Genomic DNA, 16,575 nt, shown 5'->3' with positions numbered 1-16,575 from the left:
TTTACGAACCTTGTGATTCGAATCAGTGGTTCAGAGCACAAAGTCACGTGATTTCAGCAGTTTGATACACGATCCGAACCACTTATTCGAAACAAAAACTTCGAAGCTTCATGAAGCAGTGTTTTAAAAAATTGCCTATTACTAGATATTGTTGAAAAGTTGTTATTTTGTTTTTTTGGTGCACAAAAAGTATTCTCATCGCTTCATAACATTAACGTTGAACCACTGTTTTAAATGTTTTTAGTACCTTTTATGGATCTTGAGAGGTGCAGTGTCATTGCTGGCAATAGAGGCCTCATTGAGCCATTGGATTTCATCAAAAATATCTTAAAGGGTTAGTTCACCCAAAAATGAAAATTCTGTAATTAATTACTCACCCTCATGTCGTTCCACACCCGTAAGACCTTCGCTCATCTTCAGAACACAAATTAAGATATTTTTGATGAAATCCGATGGCTCAGTGAGGCCTCCATTGACAGCAATAACACTCCGTTTTTCAATGCCCAGAAAGCTACTAAAAAAATATTTAAAACAGTTCATGTGACTACAGTGGTTCAAACTTAATATTATAAAGTTACGAGAATTCAACAATATCTAGTGATGGGCGATTTCAAAACACTGCTTCATGAAGCTTCGAAGCTTTTTGAATGTTTTGTTTTCGAGTCAGTGGTTCAAAGCGCCAAAATCACGTGATTTCAGTAAGCGAGGCTTCGTTACGTCATAAGTGTTTTGAAACTCTTCCTCTGAGGTAAATTCATCCAGCATAATTCCTCACCGCATCTCACACCGATTAAAAGTACATAAATCTGACTAAACTTGATGCATTTTTTCTTGAGTTGATGAAAGCGGGTGGCGTTGACTTTACATCAGGGGTGTCAAACTCATTTTAGGTTGAGGGCAGGATGGGAAAAAATTTAACCATGGCCACCAGGCTGAATTTTTTTTTTTTAAACCTTAGTGAGCTGACAGTTACATTAATATTAACCATACAAACTACACATTAATTTGCAAGAAAAAAAACAGACTGCTCTTTGAACACTGCATTTGTTAGACTTTATTAGATTTTTAAAATAATGTTTTATTTCATATTTTTATTACTGATTTTTATGGCCAGTTTTTTGGAGCAAATTCGATACCAGTTGCCAATTTTATTTGTTTATTTGTTCTATAACAGGCCAAACTGGCCTTAAACAAATATGTGTAACAATTTGGTATACAGGCACCACTGCATTTTGAGCATGAGCAGTAGATTTTACAGGCACAATAAACCTCACAAGAATCAAAATAAACTTTCCCATAAACTTGACTCGGGGTGAGACCATAAACGTCTCTCGGGCTGTCGTGATCTTTTTTGGCGCTCTGTGGTGTGACTGACACATCGCTGTAGCACTTCAGTTCAAACAGGCAAAGCGCACGTGAACCGATCATCTCTTCCGCTTTACAACACGAAATAATCATGAATGGATGTAGGATGAATGAATACCAAAGGTATGTTGAAAGAAACAGTACAACTTTCCGAAATCCGTATCATGTCAAATGTAACGTTAATCGATCAATCATTGTTTCAACCGCGGAAAAGCGCCAATAAAATAGCTTGTAAAAATGTCACATTTACTGTAACATTTACCTCAGAAAAGCCGTTCAATGTCAGAAAACTCGTTAGCTACAAAAATTAACTTGAGGAGCATTTTGATATATATCTACTGTGACTATAGGCCATTGCATATTCATGTAATTAACATGTGCTTAATGACCGTTTTACAACGGCCACCATTGAAATGTTTTGTCATTAAAAATTTATATAAAAAACTTCTTTATAATTTATATGTAAGTAGCTTACAAATCAATTAATTTTAACCTTTAATATTATAATGATGTACCAGCTGTGGTTCCCTGTATAGTTTACAGCATTAGTTGAAATTTTTTCTGAGGAAATTTGCCATGTACTGTACCTGATAGGCCCTAAATGAATCATTCTTGAATTGAAGATAATCAAACTGAAATCAAATCACAAGCTTCTGAATCAAAATCAATTCCAATTGTGAAATTTGTGTCAATGCCCAGCCCTGTCCATAAATGTTTTTTTTTTTTATTATTATTATTTTTTATTATTACTTCAAGTCAAGTCACCTTTATTTATATAGCGCTTTTTACAATGCAGATTGTGTCAAAGCAGCTTTACAGTGATAATTGGTATATAATTTTGGCTGCACAGCAGCTCTTAAAGAAAATGGTGTCAATGCAGGCAGATGCAAAGCACTGTTAAATATCAAATGTCAAGTGTCCCCGACTAAGCAAGCCAAAGGCGACAGCGGCAGCGGCTTACTTGAAATAAATATTGTTTTTTCCACTTATTTTCTTGTCAGAGTGCACCAGAATGCTTAATTTACAATGTTAAAATCACAATTTTCTCCGGGCGAGGATGCCCCCACACCCCCCTACTACTGTTTACTTTTTAAACATGTCACCTTTTTCACCGCTTTGGAGTTTGCAGGTAGGCATTTTCACTTAAATGTAGGCCTAATGCTTGAAGGTTAGTGACATATTGGAAAAACTAATGGCAGGGTATTGCCATTGTGACTTACCTTACCTATGATGACTTGACAGCTGAGCCTGAGCGATTAAAATAACGTTATTAACTGGTTAATGGCCATTTCAAATGAGCGTTTCTGTTCAGAACAAATAAATTTGATTTTGTTTTCGTTTCTGGTTATGTTCCGGTCAAAATTTTGTTTGTTTGTGGTTTTCTTTTCATTCCTTGAACCAGTTCAGAGCCCTGGTAAAAACAGAATTTTCATTTTTGGGTGAACTAACCCTTTAAATTACTTTTTATTTTTAATGAAAGTGGCACTGAGATTAAAAAAACAGGAAAATCATTAGGATTGCGCCGGTGCTATGCAAATTTCTGGGGGGCTATATCCCCAGCAAGCCCTGGCCTAGCGCCACAATATATGGATGATAAATGATAGATGTATCTAAATGATCATAACCTTGTATATTAAATCAGGGTTCACTTGAACTGATTCTAACTTGATGTGTATTTTAGACCAGGTGGAAGTGAAACAGCAAAGAGAAGAAGAGAATGAAGAGGAGGAGAAACATCATAACTTTAAAACTCAAAGAACAAACACCAAAACACTGCACACCTGCCCTCAGTGTGGAAAGAGTTTCACACAAAAAGGAAACCTTAAAACACACTTAAGAATTCACACTGGAGAGAAACCGTATACCTGCACTCAGTGTGGAAAGAGTTTCCAATATATAGGAACCCTTAAAACGCACTTAAGGTTTCACACTGGAGAGAAACCGTATACATGCACTCAGTGTGGAAAGAGTTTCACACAAAAAGGACACCTTAAAACACACTTAAGGTTTCACATTGGAGAGAATTCGTATACATGCATTCAGTGTGGAAAGAGTTTCACACAAAAAGGACACCTTAAAACACACTTAAGAATTCACACTGGAGAGAAACCGTATACATGCACTCAGTGTGGGAAGAGTTTCCGATATAAACGAACCCTTAAAGGACACTTAATAATTCACACTGCAGAGAAACCGTATACATGCACTCAGTGTGGAAAGAGTTTCCAATATGAAAGAAACCTTAAAACACACTTAAGATTTCACAATGGAGACAAACCTTATACATGCACTCAGTGTGGGAAGAGTTACACAGAAAAAGGAACCCTTAAAACACACTTAAGAATTCACAATGGAGACAAACCATTTAACTGTGATCAGTGTGGAAAAAAGTTTATTTCATCGTCACATCTAAAAAATCACCTGAACGTTCATTCAGATAAGAAGCCTTATGTGTGTTCTCTCTGTGGAAAGTGTTTTTCATGGCTGAACAGTTTTAAACTGCACCAGAAAACTCATAATGAAGTGAGAGATCATGAGTGCTTTGATTGTGGGAAGAGCTTTACTACAGCTGAGTATCTGAAACAGCACCAAATAGTTCATACTGGAGAAAAACCTTACAAGTGCTCATATTGTGACAAGAGTTTCACTCAGCCTGGAAACCTGAAATCACACGAGCGAGTTCATACTGGAGAGAAGCCGTACCACTGTACTCAGTGTGAGAAGAGTTTCACATATTTGACTGATCTTAATTATCATCTGCGCATTCACTCTGGAGAAAAACCATTCAAGTGTGATCAGTGTGGAAAAAAGTTCATTTCATCATCACATCTAAAAGATCACCTGAAAGTTCATTCAGATGAGAGGCCTTATGTGTGTTCTCTCTGTGGAAAGAGTTTTTCATGGCTGAACAGTTTTAAACAGCACCAGAAAACACATAATGAAGTGAGAGATCATGAGTGTTTGGAATGTGGGAAGAGCTTTACTAGAGCTGACTGTCTGAAACTGCACCAAAGAATTCATACTGGAGAAAAACCTTACAAGTGCTCATATTGTGACAAGAGTTTCGCTCAGTCTGGAACTCTGAAAAAACATGAGCGAGTTCATACTGGAGAGAAGCCGTACCACTGTACTCAGTGTGGAGAGAGATTCACCCAATCAAATAATCTAATGACTCATATTAAAAAGCATTGTTCTGTGTCACAGATCCAAATCTTTCAAGTAAATCTTGTGAGATACACATAAAGTAAATGTGTAGTTAGTTAACTAATAAACTAGTGTTGCTGTGAAATGCCACATGATTTGTGCTTAATATGTTGGAGAACAAGAAAATTAATGAATTATTCTTTGAATGTTTACTCTAAGAAATACTAACATTAAAAGAGACTGGAAACAAATGTAAGAAAAACAACAATCAGTTATTTGTCAATATATTAAACAATTTCCTCAATTGTTCCTCAAAGCTTTTAGATTTAATATGGAGTTGTTTTTTTTGTTTTTTTTAACTTCTGTTTAGTTACTTAAAACCTGTTATTTCATAAACAGATTTATTGAAAAGTCTACACATTTCTCTGCAACATAAAAGTTGTCTATAAGCTCTGTACAATAACAACAAATAAAATTACCATTTTTACTGACAATGTGTGATTTAGTGAGCAAAAGTTATCTACAGATAAACTGAGATTCAGATAAAGCAAATGTATAGTGAAATAAACTTGTTGTCTGTGACATATAGATGTCATTTATTTATAAATTCACAAATTTCTCATGTTCACTTTAGGTTTGTGAAAGAATATAGCTGACTTGTGACAAATTGCCATCCATAGGCTCTGTATAGTAAATGTTGTAAAACTGTTCTAATTTTGAACAGTTTTGTGAAACAGATTGTAAAACAGACAAAGATGCTTTTCAGAAGCTCAATTAATGTGGTGGTACTGCTATTTCTGTCTTTTGTTGTTTCATATTATACAAACAGCCATTGTACATTAATACAGGACCATATGCGGTTTAATGTAGACATAATAAATACATAGGCGCCTCATTGGCCGCTTTTTTTCTGGACAAAAAGCACAAAGTTTACATTTCTCAACTGATTTCAACGGTTTATGGTCTGCGTGGAGTACAAAAAAGGTTCTGTCTCTAATTATTTTTAATCTCTGTAGTTAGAATTGTGAAAACTTGCGCTTGTCAATAGATTTGGTTTATTTTTCTTGGTTAATAATTGTGGAGATGTCCCTAATGTAATATAATTTAATGTACATGAAATGTGCACAATGTTGTTCATTGTGAAAATAGCTTTTTCTGTTTTCAACACTGTCATTTTAGCTTTTTTCTCTTGTGCCTTTAGCTATTTTAAGTATCTCTGAGAAGTCCATAAAAAGTAGACTGAAAATATTCTTTTTTTTATTTTTAGTTTAAAAGAAGTATACTACAAACCCGATTCCAAAAAAGTTGGGACACTGTACAAATTGTGAATAAAAAAGGAATGCAATGATGTGGAAGTTTCAAATTTCAATATTTTATTCAGAATACAACATAGATGACATATCAAATGTTTAAACTGAGAAAATGTATCATTTTAAGGGAAAAATAAGTTAATTTTAAATTTCATGGCATCAACACATCTCAAAAAAGTTGGGACAAGGCCATGTTTACCACTGTGTGGCATCCCCTCTTCTTTTTATAACAGTCTGCAAACGTCTGGGGACTGAGGAGACAAGTTGCTCAAGTTTAGGAATAGGAATGTTGTCCCATTCTTGTCTAATACAGGCTTCTAGTTGCTCAACTGTCTTAGGTCTTCTTTGTCGCATCTTCCTCTTTATGATGCGCCAAATGTTTTCTTTGGGTGAAAGATCTGGACTGCAGGCTGGCCATTTCAGTTCCCGGATCCTTCTTCTACGCAGCCATGATGTTGTAATTGATGCAGTATGTGGTCTGGCATTGTCATGTTGGAAAATGCAAGGTCTTCCCTGAAAGAGACGATGTCTGGATGGGAGCATATGTTGTTCTAGAACTTGGATATACCTTTCAGCATTGATGGTGCCTTTCCAGATGTGTAAGCTGCCCATGCCACACGCACTCATGCAACCCCATACCATCAGAGATGCAGGCTTCTGAACTGAGCGCTGATAACTTGGGTTGTCCTTGTCCTCTTTAGTCCGGATGACATGGCGTCCCAGTTTTCCAAAAAGAACTTCAAATTTTGATTCGTCTGACCACAGAACAGTTTTCCACTTTGCCACAGTCCATTTTAAATGAGCCTTGGCCCAGAGAAAACGCCTGCACTTCTGGATCATGTTTAGATATGGCTTCTTTTTTGACCTATAGAGTTTTAGCCGGCAACGGCGAATGGCACGGTGGATTGTGTTCACCGACAATGTTTTCTGGAAGTATTCCTGAGCCCATGTTGTGAGTTCCATTACAGTAGCATTCCTGTATGTGATGCAGTGCCGTCTAAGGGCCCGAAGATCACGGGCATCCAGTATGGTTTTCCGGCCTTGGCCCTTACGCACAGAGATTGTTCCAGATTCTCTGAATCTTTGGATGATATTATGCACTGTAGATGATGATAACTTCAAACTCTGCGCAATTTTTCTCTTAAAAACTCCTTTCTGATATTGCTCCACTATTTTTCGCTGCAGCATTGGGGGAATTGGTGATCCTCTGCCCATCTTGACTTCTGAGAGACACTGCCACTCTGAGAGGCTCTTTTTATACCCAATCATGTTGCCAATTGACATAATAAGTTGCAAATTGGTCCTCCAGCTGTTCCTTATATTTACCTTTAACTTTTCTGGCCTCTTATTGCTACCTGTCCCAACTTTTTTGGAATGTGTAGCTCTCATGAAATCCAAAATGAGCCAATATTTGGCATGACATTTCAAAATGTCTCACTTTCAACATTTGATATGTTATCTATATTCTATTGTGAATAAAATATAGGTTTATGAGATTTGTAAATTATTGCATTCCTTTTTTATTCACAATTTGTACAGTGTCCCAACTTTTTTGGAATCGGGTTTGTAATAGCACACTTGAATAAACGTTTTTTCGTAAGGGAAAGGAGTTTAAAGAAAATGTAAATAGGGTATGATGCTCTGAATTGGTCTGATTTGCTTCTCCGAAGAGTGGAAATGAGAGTCTGGAATTCCTTGAGGTGCTGGATGAGGTATCTGGACTGAAGAGTTAAATGGCGGTAACACTACACTTTTCGTTCCATTACTTCCATTCATATGCAAAAAGTTTCGTGTTTCGCTGTGTTTTCACATTTAAACTGATTCAAATTAATTAATATGTTAATTTCAGACCTGATGGAAGTGAAAAAGCAAAGACAAGAACTGAAGTGAAATTTCAAAGGTGATGATGCTGTAGTTTGTTTCAGCCTGTTCACACCAATAAAATGTGCTTAATGTGCCAATTTACAGAATATCTCAGACATCACCATAATGAATGAGGTGAAAACAGGGAACTTTTGGAGACAATGAGGCTTTTCAGCAGCTCAGTTAAACACACTGGTCCTGTTTATTTTTGTCAAACTATCGATACTAATTAAACAAACCATTTAGGATTATCAGGTTTTGTGTGTGAGAGAGAATTCCATGAGAGATTGTCACACTTGAGTTAAGCTCCAGATAAATTGCAAAAAAGAGAGAGAGAGAGGGAAATTTTGAAAGTAGAAGTTTCAACATCTAGACAAAGCTTTTGTTGAATTTGGACCGATTTCTGACCTTGAACTTGGCCCAGGGATCAGAGTCTTCATTGAGGATTTTGAACAAATAAAAATGGTGGCACTGTCTGATGAAGATCCCATACAAGATGACAACAAGGATACGAATAAGGATGCCTCCCCTGGAAAACAAGTCTAAAAGATGACAATGATTTCAACAACTATAATACCATCTCCAAAGTCAAGAATGAAAGACAAATTTTCACTCCTGGATGCAGAGGGAGTAAAAAATAATTAATTATGTTCCCTACTGAAAGACGGCAACAACACAGAACAGTTTACAAACAACATAAAGACAGGTTGAATATCTGCAAAGACGCAAAGAAGAGATGTCAAAGGAACCTCAATAAACTAAAGATGAACTGAGTGAACTAAAATCAACTTTAGGAAAAAACAGACGGCAATGGTGCAGAACACACCGAAAAAACTAAGCCGACCAACGCTCAAAAACGGCCCGACGTTGCCCAACGACTGACCATCATCTTGGTGTTTCCCGGACTTAAAGCGTAATGCCAGAGCATAAAAGTAAGTGCAATGTGTTATATTGATTTTATGGTTTTCTGTGTCCTGTTTAATTCCTAATTTTAAATCTTGGATAAACTTGCATATTTCAGATGTTCTTTTATATAGTAATAATATACAGCCTTACTCTGTACAGCAAATACATATGTTCACATAATTTCAGAGTCATTTAAGTAGTTCAGTATATATTATATTTAGTCACTTATCTTTGATTTTTCCAGATGTGGTCCTGTGGGCGTCAGTATCACACAGTGATCACAGTTCACACCTGCAGTAAAGCTCCTCCCACAACAATTCACCAATAAATACTGGGAATATTCACATCATCCTACAAGAGAAGGACAAACTCCAGGTGTAGCAGCTGAAATCTGTGTGACTGTTAAAGATGGAGTTTATTAAAGTGGAGATTGAAGACATGAGTGATCCAGAACCATCCAGAATAAAACATGAAGATACTGAGGAACAAACAGGTTGGTGTCCATTCTTGATTCTTCATTGTTGACTGCCGAGAAACATTAATGTAACAAAGCTTCAGTTCAACAGATCTAGAAATAATGAGCACTATAATTATAATAGCAAAGAAAATGCAACTCTACTATCATAAATTTATTATAATCTGACATCTATTTGATTTTAGTAACAGGGGAATGACAAAACTAACCTTTGGCACGTTAAAGATCTGATACTTACTCATAAAAATCCCTGATCTCTTGTTTTCTGTTATTAAATCAGGGTTCAGTTGAATTTTCAAATTTATCCTCCTTGAACTGATTCTCATATGTTTATTTTAGACCAGATGGAAGTGAAAGAGCAAAGAGACCAACTATATGAAGTTGAAGAGGAACATTGCAACATCAAAACTCAAAAGAGTTTTTCCTTGAAGGAAAACTGTAAACAGCAACAGAAAACACATCATAAAGTTAGAGATCATGTGTGTTTGGACTGTGGGAAGAGCTTAACTACAACTGCCCAACTGAAACGGCACCAAAGAATTCATACTGGAGAAAAACCTTACAAGTGCTCATATTGTGACAAGAGTTTCACTCAGTCTGGATCCCTGAAATCACATGAGCGAGTTCATACTGGAGAGAAGCCGTACCACTGTACTCAGTGTGAGAAGAGTTTCAAATGTAAAACTGATCTCAGGTATCATCTGCGTGTTCATTCAGGAGAAAAACCATACAACTGTGATCAGTGTGGTAAAGATTTTAATTGGTCATCAAATCTAAAAAAACACCAGATAATTCATACAAACGAAAGGCCTTATGCGTGTTCATTTTGTGGAGAGACTTATTCACGGCTGGAAAATTGTAAACGACACCAGAAAACACACACCGGTGAGAAAGATCATGTGTGTTTGGAGTGTGGAAAGAGCTTTACTAGAGCTGACCATCTGAAACAACACCAAGTAATTCATACTGGAGAAAAACCTTACAAGTGCTCATATTGTGACAAGTGTTTCTCTAAGTTTCGACAACTACAATTGCATCAGCGAATTCATACTGGTGAGAAGCTGTTCTACTGTACTCAGTGTACTAAATGTTATAGAAGTTCAAAAAGCCTTCTCGGGCACATGAAGATATTTCACAAGTGGTCGCAGTGAGCAACATTTCATTTTCATGTCAAATACATTCAAGTAAATGGTGTGAGATGAACAAAATATGGTGTTGCTCCCAAAAGCAAAATTACATCTAGTTTAACTTTGTGGATTTGGTGAAATGCTGAAAAGTGTGGTGTTTCAAGCTTCAGAAAATAATTCTTACAGTGTCAAAAATTAGTTGTATATTTCCTACTCTGTAATAATAGCAAAATCTACTTGAATAAGACATATGTCATTTACTTATTTACTAATGTTTACCATATTCTTTCTGGTTGTACTAGAGTCAGTTGCTGTAGTTAAAAAAATCATAGAAGCTGTAAAATGTTAAACAATAAACAAACTGAACATTTTCATTTCAATATAAAAACACAAACTGAATGGCTGATATATTTGTTTACGAATTATTTCAAGCCATTTAAATGCATAATCTTGTACAGTAGTTGTCATTCACATTTTGACTATTAAAAAGAGAATGACAGAACTAACCTTTGGCACATTAAAGATCTGATACTTGATAGATTTCTTGACATGATCTCTTGTTTTCTGTTATTAAATCGGGGTTAATTTTCACATTTATCCTCAAACTGATTCTAACTTGTAATATGTCTATTTTATATGGAAGTGAAAGAGCAAAGACAAGAACTAAAGTGACATTTCAAAGGTGATGATGCTGTTTCAGCCTGTTCACACCAATAAAATGTGCCAGTTTACAGAAGATCTCAGACATCAGCATAATGAATGAGGTGAAAACAGGGAACTTTTGGCTTTTCAGCAGCTCAGTTAAACATGATGGCCCTGTACTTTTTAAATACAGATTCAATAGAAACACAGTGATCACAGTTCACACCTGCAGTGAAGCTCCTCCCACAACAATTCACCAATAAATACTGGGAATATTCACATCATCCTACAAGAGAAGGACAAACTCCAGGTGTAGCAGCTGAAATCTGTGAGACTGTTAAAGATGGAGTTTATTAAAGAGGAGATTGAAGACATGAGTGATCCAGAACCATCCAGAATAAAACATGAAGATACTGAGAAACAAATAGGTTGGTGTCCATTCTTTAGTCTAGGCTATATTGTTGACTGCTGAGAAACATTAACCCTTGAATGCAGGAACCAAAAAAACTACATGAATACAAAAAGGGGGTTAAAATTACCCTTATTGTAATTAGTTTTCTTTTATAAATAAATAAATAGACAGATGTCCTATTAATTAAATAAGTAATTGATTCACAAATGTTTTAATATATCAAACATGTTTATTTGTCCACTTTCCTTGTATGCATTTCAAAAGGTAAAATGTAGTATTTTTCAAAAATGTAGTTGTATTTTTTCTAAACAAACTTTAAACTAATTTAGATGCTGTAAAGTATATTCTAGTCTGAACATTCAATCCCCACATTTCTCACAGACCTTCTACTGCATCTGAAATAGCATAGGTTCTACATTTGAGAATTTTATGACTGTTAAAAAATATGTTGTATGAATTAAAGGGTTAGTTCACCCAAAAATGAAAATTCTGTCATTAATTACTCACCCTCGTGCCGTTCCACACCCGTAAGACCTTCGTTGATTTTCGGAACACAAATTGAGATATTTTTGTTTAAATCCGATGGCTCAGTGAGGCCTGCGTAGGGAGCAATGACATTTCCTCTCTCAAGATCCATTAATGTACTAAAAATATATATTTAAATCAGTTCATGTGAGTACAGTGGTTCAATATTAATATTATAAAGCGACGAGAATATTTTTGGTGTGCCAAAAAACAAAAACAAAATAACGACTTATTTAGTGATGGCCGATTTCAAAACACTGCTTCAGGAAGCTTCAGAGCGTAATGAATCAGCGTGTCGAATCATGATTCGGATCGCGTGTCAAACCGCCAAACTGCTGAAATCACGTGACTTTGGTGCTCCGAACCGCTGATTCGACACGCTGATTCATAACGGTCCGAAGCTTCCTGAAGCAGTGTTTTGAAATCGGCCATCACTATATAAGTCGTTATTTTGTTTTTTTTGGCGCACCAAAAATATTCTCGTCGCTTTATAATATTAATATTGAACCACTGTACTCACATGAACTGATTTAAATATGTTTTTAGTACATTAATGGATCTTGAGAGAGGAAATGTCATTGCTCCCTATGTAGGCCTCACTGAGCCATCGGATTTCAACAAAAATATCTCAATTTGCATTCCAAAGATGAACAAAGGTCTTACAGGTGTGAAACGGCATGAGTGTGAGTAATAAATGACAAAATTTTCATTTTTGGGTGAACTAACCCTTTAAGTATTATCAAGCATGCATGTATGTACTATGAATGCAATCTGAATGTACTACATCCGCTGCCATGTTAGCATTGTCATGTGACTGATGTGAGCTATAAGAGTTGTGTCATTTCCTTGCATTCACAACTCCTCTCCCATCGTCTATGGATAGTTAAGTGTCCATTGGATGTGAACTTCAGAATCAAGGCAGAAATAGAGTACTTTTTATTTTTTACTACTGTTTTATGAATACTGTGAATTCAGAGCATGCCGGGTTTATTTATATATATATATATGTGTGTGTGTGTGTGTGTGTGTGTATATATATACACTTTAAACTTTTAATATATTTAATTTTAAGAATTTTTTATTTTAATAAAAAATAGGCACCATTTTTAAAACTATCAATTTGGCTCCAGTATTGTAAATAACCCAAACAAATCCCTACCCAGCAATCACTTGAACATAACAATCACCTTGCGTGGTTTATTTAAATACTCTCCTTCCATAAATTTTGAGTCTGAAAGAGAAACTCCTACAAGGGCATATGCAATAAGGTCAGCCGCATAAATAACCCTGTCCACGCCGATTCATTAGTAAATCACGACAGTAGTTTTTTAATGCCAAAACAAGATTTGTGTTGGCGCAAGCTGTTAGTAAATCTGGCCCCTGATATCTTGTTTTCAGCTATTAAATCATAGTTCACTTGAATTTTCATATTTATCCTCCTTGAACTGATTCTAACTACTTATTATGTTTATTTTAGATCAGATGGATGCAAAAGAGCAAAGACAAGAACTATATGAAGTTGAGGAGGAACATTGCAACTTCAAAACTCAAAATTGTTTCTCATTGACGGAAAACTGTAAACAGCACCAGAAAACACATAATGAAGTGAGAGATCATGTGTGTTGTGACTGTGGGAAGAGCTTTACAAAAGCTGGCTGTCTGAAACGTCACCAAAGAATTCATACTGGAGAAAAACCTTACAAGTGCTCATATTGTGACAAGAGTTTCACTCAGTCTGGAACTCTGAAAATACACGAGCGACTTCATACTGGAGAGAAGCCGTACCACTGTACTCAGTGTGAGAAGAGTTTCAAAGATTCAACAGGTTTGAGAAGTCATCTGCGCATTCACTCTGGAGAAAAACCATTTAACTGTGATCAGTGTGGTAAAGATTTTAAATTATCATCAAAACTAAAAGAACACCTGAAAACTCACATAAACGAGAGGCCTTATGCATGTTCATTTTGTGGAGAGTTTTTTACTCGACAGGATCATTGTAAACGACACCAGAAAAAACACACCAGTGAGAAAGATCATGTGTGTTCGGACTGTGGGAAGAGCTTTACTAGAGCTGACAATCTGACACAACATCAAAGAGTTCATATACTGGAGAAAAACCTTACAAGTGCTCATTGTGACGAGAGTTACCCTCAGTCGGGACACCTGAAATCACATGAGCGACTTCATGTTGGAGAGAAGCCGTACTGTACTCAATGTGAGAAGAGTTTCAAACATAAAAGAAGCCTTCTGACTCACATGAAGAAATGTCTTAAGAAGTCGTCACAATGAGCAACATTTCATTCATTCATCTTTTCTCACTAGATAAATACTTTGCAATTTTGTTGTACAAGAGTCAGTTGCTGTAGATAGAAAAAAAAATGTTAAACTGACTGAGTTGGTTGTTTTCTTAATTTGCAGATGGTTTGAAATGGCAGTTGCAAAGTTGCAAATGTGTACAAAAATAAAGTATTTATAGTGTCGAGTTTTGTTTTGTTTTTTGTTCCAGTAAACTTTTATTTATTTATTGAATTGGTAAAATAGATCCGAAACAATGCATTTTATACCTTAACTGGTTATTTTACTTGATGTATATCAAATTTATTTTGTTCTGCAAGACAGAAGGAAAATATATATTTTTGTTTATAAAAAATATTTTTTAAGTCCGTTCTGTGAGTGACGTCATCTGTAATGGACCGGTCGCGCGCCTGCTCTCAGAACAGCCTGTGGTTGGAGAGAGTCAGTCAGGTATGTTTTTGCAGTTCTCTGCGTTAAAGAGTGAAAATATGCTGTATTGAGTGAAGTTTCGAGCTGGTGTTAATTATAGAAGTGCCATAAAACAAGTTTTACTTGTGCGTTTTTCTGCTAACAGTTCGATGTATTTTTGGAGTTTTATTAACGCAAGTCTTTGTTTTATGTTGCCGCCTGCGCGCCAAATTAGAGCGCGGGGTTTTCCCTGTTAATAAGTTTCTCCACTTATAATTTTGGTGGATTGAGTCTGTGAAAATGGCGTTTAGTGTAGTAAATGTGTGTAGCTTTTATTTTTGATCTTAAATTTGTGTTTATAGCTATATCTGTAGGGAGGGAGGACGATACTTAAATGATTAGTTCACTTTGAAATGAAAATTAGCCCAACCTTTACTCACCCTCAAGCCGTCCTAGTTGTATATGACTTTCTTGTTTCTGACGAGAAATATTAATAAATATTCTGAGCTGAACAAAGTGCTTCCATCCATCATAAATATGTGCTCCACACGGCTCCGGAGTGTTAATAAAGGCCTTCTGAAGTGAAGCGATGGATTTTTTTTTTTTTTTTTACACAAATGCATATTTAAACAAGTTATGAAGTCAAGTATCGAGCTTCCGCCAGACTGACTTCCATATTCAACGTACGCAGGAAGTATAAACCTCTTGCAGTTCACAAAGATTACGCTACGTCATGTGCCTTCTATTAAACTTACGGAAAAAGTGTAATTGACGCGACGCAAGTTTACACTTTCTTCGTAACTTGTACACAGAAGGCGGTCTGGCAGAAGCTTGATTTTTGATTTAAAGGGTTAGTTCACCCAAAAATGAAAATTCTGTCATTTATTACTCACCCTCATGGCGTTCCACACCCGTAAGACCTTCGTTAATCTTCGGAACGCAAATTAAGATATTTTTGTTGAAGTCCGATGGCTCAGTGAGGCCTACATAGCCAGCAATGACATTTCCTCTCTCAAGATCCATTAATGTACTAAAAACATATTTAAATCAGTTCATGTGAGTACAGTGGTTCAATATTAAGATTATAAAGCGACGAGAATGTTTTTGGTGCGCCAAAAAAACCAAAATAATGAATTATTTAGTAATGGCCGATTTCAAAACACTGCTTCATGAAGCTTCGGACCGTTATGAATCAGTGTGTCGAATCAGCGGTTCGGAGCTCCAAAGTCACGTGATTTCAGCAGTTTGGCGGTTTGACATGCGATCTGAATCATGAGGTTAAGTTAAAAGGATCTGGGAAAGAACAACCTGCTACAGAGGTCTTACGTGATTGCTGGGAGTATTCGCAACAATGAACAGGTAAATGATTCAGTTGGAATATTAATACAGTAGCGGAAGTCTATGGTTTAAAGAGATTTGAGTATGGGCAAACACAGTATGGGGTAATGTCCCTCCATGGATATTTCCAATTCCCATTGTTGACTTGAAAGAAAGAATGGAATGAAAGGAATGCTGATAATATTATTTGGTTAAGTGGAAATATATACCAGTATTCACTAATGGCTCTAAAGATTCAAGGAATGATCATGTAGGAGTAGGAGTGTACATACCAGAGTTTGATGTGGCCATATGCAAAAGAATTAATGATAAATTATCTGTGTTTACAGCTGAGGTAGTAGCCATAATCTTGGGGTTGCAATGGGTAGAAGAAGAAAAACCTCAAAGAATAACCATCTGCTATGACTCTGTTGTAGCTCTCAATAGCTTGAATTCAACTGAAACCATAAGAGATGATTTATTGAAAGAAATATTCATCACAGGGGAGAGACAAATTTTTTGAATAAAGTCATCATTTTTGTTTTGTTTTTGCACACAAAAAGTATTCTCGTCACTTCATAATATATCAAGGTTGAACCACTGCAGTCATACGCTGATTCATAACGCTCCGAAGCTTCATGAAGCAGTGTTTTGAAATCGGCCATCACTATATAAGTCCTTATTTTGGTTTTTTTGGCGCACCAAAAATATTGTCACTTTGTAATATTAATATTGAACCACTGTACTCACATGAACTGATTTAAATATGTTTTTAGTACCTTTATG

The 16,575-nt window shown here is 36.0% G+C and overlaps 2 protein-coding genes across 13 annotated transcripts in view; both read left to right on the top strand.

The window, feature by feature from the left end:
- Positions 1–16,575, top strand: part of LOC127495189 (gastrula zinc finger protein XlCGF7.1-like) — a 288,096-nt gene that overhangs the window by 19,754 nt on the left and 251,767 nt on the right. The window lies entirely within an intron of this gene.
- The window catches only part of LOC127495176 (gastrula zinc finger protein XlCGF8.2DB-like), a 43,992-nt gene that overhangs the window by 3,643 nt on the left and 23,774 nt on the right, over positions 1–16,575 (top strand). For 2 of the 6 annotated variants that reach the window (XR_007925076.1, XR_007925077.1), the window contains exons 4-6: positions 3,047–8,614; positions 8,833–9,081; positions 9,403–10,738. The exons of 2 other annotated variants lie outside the window; for them this stretch is intronic. The gene's annotated coding sequence lies outside the window, so the exon portion shown is untranslated. Of the gene's footprint in view, positions 1–3,046; positions 8,615–8,832; positions 9,082–9,402; positions 10,739–14,462; positions 14,515–16,575 lie in introns of those variants that run through there. 2 more of the 6 variants (XM_051861836.1, XM_051861838.1) reach the window with 2 other exon arrangements.

This window comes from Ctenopharyngodon idella, chromosome 15 (genome assembly GCF_019924925.1).
Source record: "Ctenopharyngodon idella isolate HZGC_01 chromosome 15, HZGC01, whole genome shotgun sequence".
NCBI classification, from domain to species: Eukaryota; Metazoa; Chordata; class Actinopteri; order Cypriniformes; family Xenocyprididae; genus Ctenopharyngodon; species Ctenopharyngodon idella.
Note: the sequence above shows the minus strand (reverse complement) of the source record. Positions and strands in the feature narration are given on the sequence as shown.